This window comes from Camarhynchus parvulus, chromosome 3, assembly GCF_901933205.1.
Source record: "Camarhynchus parvulus chromosome 3, STF_HiC, whole genome shotgun sequence".
NCBI classification, from domain to species: domain Eukaryota; kingdom Metazoa; phylum Chordata; class Aves; order Passeriformes; family Thraupidae; genus Camarhynchus; species Camarhynchus parvulus.
Window position 1 is genome coordinate 46,483,362 of NC_044573.1, and position 6,000 is coordinate 46,489,361.

The following is a 6,000-nucleotide window of genomic DNA, read 5'->3' on the forward strand; positions in this document are numbered from 1 at the left end:
CCTTCCAAACAACAGCTTTGTACCTCTAAATGTTCTCAAGATGGAAAGCTAAAATTGTCCCACTCTGCATAACTGCATGTACTACTCACACAAGTGACCAAAATGTCTGACTTCTCTAACATATAAATGTGGTATGTTTGCTCAAGCCAGGGGAAGTAGGTGCAAAGCTGAACGCTGATGTCTTGAAAATTCTTCTCCTTTTAACCAGAAACATAAATATTAGGTGGAAATAAATCATGATTAGACCAAGCTCTCAGACAAAACCAAAGAATGTTTACTGTAGGGATGAGATGCAATTTTAGAAAAATTGGGCAGTCAAAAGTTGGGTTGGGTTTGTTTTGTTTTTTAAATTCCTGATGCTTTAAGTCTAAGTTTCAGAACTGTAGAAATGGCTTCATTTTTAGCCTTTGGATTTACCCCAGACATGATCCCTCACAAGGACAAGTGACTGTGTATTGTATATGCACACAATGGACTAACTGTTAGACTAATGGTGGGCTGCAGGAGGTTTCTGTGGCCCCTTCATTAAACTAATGACAAACATTAATCTCTTATTACAGAGGATACATTCTCTTCCATTTCCCTTTCACAACTCACTGTATTTTCTATTTTTAGCAAAGGCTTTTCAGATGTGTCCTCTGAATTCTTAAGGGTGTATATGATGAAGACTCTTATTACCTATTAATTACTAATCAAATTTTCTAATACTAATAAGCAGCTGAAGTTCATGTAACTGCACCTTATCCTGTACTATAGCTGAGACGTTTCAACTTCTCTAAGCTTGTGGGCGTGGAAGTCTAAATCGATTTACATATGATTTGCTGTTGGGGCAGAGCCACAACTCACCTGAAGACAGTCACACACGTTTATCTCAACTGGACGGATCTACCTTCCACTAGATGCCTCTACTTCTCACCCCCTGATGCTGCTTTAAAGGTCTCTTCCATTGAATAGATGAAATGTAAGTAAGAAATGCCAGAGTTAGAAGGGGGGGATGATAGTAATTTTACAGAAGTTTCACAGCTGGGAAAACTCTGAGAAGCCAAAAAAATCAATACAGTTTCAGAAGACCTGGGATAACATTGCTTAATGGTGGGAGTTATTAAATGCCGAATGGTGAAGGCACATGAGTACCCCACGTGCTGTTTTTGTGCACAGCTCAAGACCTTTGTATATAAAACAGGGCTGGAAGATCCCAAAGAACTTTGGCAGGGTGACTGTGAGACATTTTATAACATTTACATCATTGTCTTATGTTTTTCAAGGGAAATTACTCATAGTGTGATTTTTACAGTGAGTAGAAATCTACTCTCTCCTGCAGCACTGCATGCTAACTTAGAGAGAAGAAAGATCAGCTGATCAGCAAGGTGAGAATTCTCAAAGTTTGTCCAGTGTCTCCAAAGTTAAACTCTAACTGCCCTTTGCTGAGTGAATATGCAAATGTGTTAGTGCTTTGGGGATGTCTGTGGTTTGAAGTTGAGATGAGATGCTGAACTTACTGTCTACAACTCAGTTCTTTGCTTCAGAGAGGCTGACAGATGTTTGCAGTCTGAGCATGCTTTGTAGGAGTCTCCATCTTGAAAGGAGCAATCATGTACCTGCTTTGGAATTTTTAAAGAAGTTGCTTCAGGGGCTGTAGTGTTTCAAAGAAATGGTTTTGAGAAAATATCAGAAGTCTTGAAGTGTGCAGAACACAGCCACAATAAAAACAAAAGGGGATGAGCTGTATTCTTGCAAGCAGAGTGCTAGCTGAATGAAAGCAAAAGGAAAGAGATGCAAAAAAGAAAGTCACAGTAGGAAAATTTCCAAATTCAGAGCCCCCAAAACTTTATATTGCCACTATTTTCCAACATTTCCAACACTTTCTTCATTTTGGTAAATATGAAATACACATAATGTCACTTTATCTTTTAAAGAAGATGCTGATTATCAAATAAACCTAAACTGTCACTGCAAAGTTCACTTTTGAGCTGTCACCACTGGGTGATGCAACACATTCCTTGCACACTTGCAAATAGTAATACAAGACTTATCAGGAAGAAAGGACTGGATCTTATATTGAAAGCAAGTGTTACTTTAAGAGGTAAAGCCTAAAGGAATTTTGCAGTGGTTTATGTTATGCCATAGAAAGTGAGAAGAAACTGCTGTCACTGAAACTGTCAAGTCCTGTTGGGATTTGGCTGGCTGGTAATTGAAGAATGCAAATAACTGAGGATTGAAGAGTATTTTAAGAAATTGCAGTTGCATCATGTTCAGAACGTGTGCAATTTTTGCAAAAGCCAGGCACAGAAAATCTCATACAGTCCCCAAGCACAGGTTCTCTGGCTGGCAGAGTGGTAAATGTGCTGCAAAGGTAGCTGCAGAATATGTACTGATTAAAAAAGGGCCCCATGTGGAGACCACCTTCCTGGAACTTAGTGCTTCTTTTTTAAATTTTCAGTTTAAATCACTCTTTTAAATAATTTGAAATTTGTATTTGTTATTATGTGGAGTTTCCAAGCATGTAATTGTTACATTCTATTATTAGATTGGTAGATTCTGCAGCAGTCCCTCATGCTGACATTTTAATCACTAGTGCTTGCTGTTGTGAAACTTCTCACAGGGAGAGCTGATTTGTAAAATCAAATCTTACATCCTTTATGGGGTTTGACATCTTACATAATTAACTAATCTACTATACACCATAGTTCATTGATTTTGCCATGGAAAAAACCAGAAGTTAGACCAAAATTTGCATCTATTATCTTATTCCAATGGATCATTCTGCCCACCATAAATGTTCTTTTTTTTCATTTCCATGAAAGAAGTTTTGTTACTGATATAAATGTGTCATGGTAATTCTGCTTAGTTATTGATATATTTTTCTTTGTAGAATTGCAATTTGGTTTTTTTTTTAATGTGGTTGAAGTCATTAGCCCCCAAAACCTATCTGAGAAAAGGATGCTTTATATCTTCTCATTTCAACCTTTCCATAAAAATCAATATTGTCTTTCTATATGAACTATGACTAGCTTACTGGATCACTTACCTTGCTGTCGTGATTTGACATAGCTCGATCTTTAGGTTTTCTAACAGATTTTTCTTACTTCTTACTGTTATTATTAATAGAGGCAAAAGAGAAAAAAATAGTGTTTTCTGTCATCTATGTATCACATGAAAGTAGCTGAATGCTTGAGTTTTTCTAACTCAAGTTGCTGGGTTAATGTTTTCTTCCAAAAACTTCCAGTTTCACACATTATGGAAATATAAATATTATGCATTGCATTTTAATTCCCTTTCCACTACAAAAAGATATCTTATTTATCACCTTTTAATATATCAATTCTCTCTTTAAGATAATACATATTTGATTGAATATAATCTAGCTGATTATAGAAGTAAGAGTTTACAAGACTACAATTCCTTTGGTCTTTTGATATTACAGATAGACCTACCATGGAAGTGTTTTCTGAACATAGAAAGAATGAATAAATTAATAGGTGATAAGCAGAACTTATTTGTACATTAGTGATGGAGATCAAACTGCAATACTCAGCTTTGACACAGGGCCTTTCCTGTGGGAGTCAGGAGTGATTTAGAAACACTAAATGTTCCTTTAAAAGTTTAGAAAGCCCTGGTTCCTGCTTACCGAACAGGCAGGCTGCTGTTGTCAACGTTTGATATGCCAATCTCCTTAATGCAATGCTGGGTGCAGAACTTCTCAGTGACCAGCCAGATGCTGTGGGCACCGCTGACTCTGCCTGAAGCCAGGCACTCTCCAGCATTAACAACAGGCTTTGGTTCCTTCCTCTCCCTCCTCTGTCCTCCTCAGCTTTCTGTGGACACTTTTCTGCCTCTGCTCCTCATTTCTGGGCAGTGTGAGCTATGATCACCAATGCAGTTACTGTGGGTTTGTGGTCTGGCAGATGCACTTCAGATGAGTCTCCTGTCCAAGCTGCAGCCCCTCTCCCCTGCACTTCATAGATCTTCAGCCGTTCATACACTAGAAAAAAATTACTCAGTCATCCTCTATGTGTTCTTTTCCTATTTTCTTCTTCATGCATTTAGCCATCCTGCTAGTCTCTCAGACCTAATATCTGGTGTTATTTTGAGTTGCACCTCTTTCACATTCTACAGTGTAGGCTGTTCCTGAACATTCCCCATTCTGTAAGCTGCTCTGCCTAGCCATTCTTTCAGCTTAAACAACTTCTGGCACTTATTTTCTATCTCAGTTTTGGTAATTTTTATTTCTCTGTCCTTCTCTGACCGCAGCTGAAGCAGAACTTGGGAGGAGGCATTAACTGTAGAGTTAAATCCATTTTTGTCCCTTTGAAAATATAAGCTAATGGAAGAAAAGGAAAAGAACTGTTAGAAAGAAGACCAGAAATTAATTTTGTTGAAACAAAATACTGATTTCTGAACTTTTTCATCTAGTCATAGGGCAAGCAGGACTCTGCCCCAAGTGGCATTGGGTGGGCTGGGGCTCCATATGAAGACCCAGGGTCCCATGGGCACTCAGCAGTCCTAATGAAAGGCTCAGGTGGAGTAGAGTTTCCTTACCTCATGTCCTGATTATGTTTTTTACTCTGGTCAGAGCTCTTGTACATAATGCTGTTGATCTGTCCTGGTCGCACCTTACAGGCATAGCATTTGGGAGATTTATATCTTGCAGTGGCAAAGATCTGAGTTGCAAAGTGTTCTCCTGCCCTTGTTGTGGAGTTTCTGATCGTAATGAATCCTCAAATTTAAATGATAAGGAAAGTAGAAAAGGTGTCTATCTGTGCATGTAGTAGGGAATAGACATTTCAAGGGACAGAAGCAAGGGGTTGATGTGATATAGATTAAGATAGAGAGGACATTGAAAAGCTTTGATCTTAACCTATGGTGATCTGAAATGAGAGGGAATCACAGAATCAAAGAGAACAATCAAGGACACTGAAATTAGGAAGGGGATAGTATAGCAGAGGCAATGATGTGCTGAATGGTGAACTGAAAGTCGAGTGGTTAAGAGAAGATCTTCCTAACGTGAATGACTGAGGCATTTAAGTAGATTGGAAGAAAATAAAGCTTCTACTCTCTGTACCTAGCATTTTCACAGTATTTTCTACACTTAAGAGGCATTCAGATTTTGCCAGGGAGCTCTGTGCTTCCCAGCACCAAAACTATGAACCAGCAAAGGCCAACAGCATTGCAGTTGTGATCCAGCAAGGCTCCCTCCTCAGTATGTTCAGGTATCAAGAACTAAAGGAATTCCAAAAGACATGTATACACATTTTGCTGAACAGATAACACCTCATTATCTAAAAAATCTACCTCCTATAGACTTGAACATGAAAGGCCAAGAGGATTTAATTCAGAATTAGGACAAGTTTTCACTGCTTTGAATAAACTTGAATGTGTATGGACTGACTCCAGGAACAAGCCCAACCAACTATGGGATCTGGAGGGCATAATAGAAAAAGGTTCTGCTATAGTTGTGGTTTCTGCTGTTACCATCAGTGAAAAAATCTCTATATTCAATGGGTACAGCTATATATCACTAACTCTTGTCTTCCGCAGCCAAAACCATACACATAAAAAACCCTTTCCAAAAAGGACATGGTTTTGACCATGTAAATCACCTCTCCTTCCAAGTTACTGTGGTGAGGGTGGAGCATTCATGCAATTTTTTCTCTTTCCTCGAATGTAAAGCAATTTTCTATTACTCTGCAGAGGATGGAAAGGCACAGGAATTATGCATCCAGATCAACAACAATGATCAGAAGCCTGAGAATCCCTACATTGCCTGTAATTGCCAGACGCAAAATTCCAGTCCTTTGCTATTCTGAGTCAAGTTGTCTCATTTACATCTCACTTGATGCGGTTTGAGATCATTACTTTTTGTCCTTTCCAAAGAGGTGACAGAAAAGCAGCTTAATTTGTTGTTATTGTTGTTTAGTGTTGTTTTTCTGGTGGCCTGTAGCATTTCTGGGGACTGTTATTACTGTATTTCTAAGTCACCTTTTCCATATGCTAAACAAA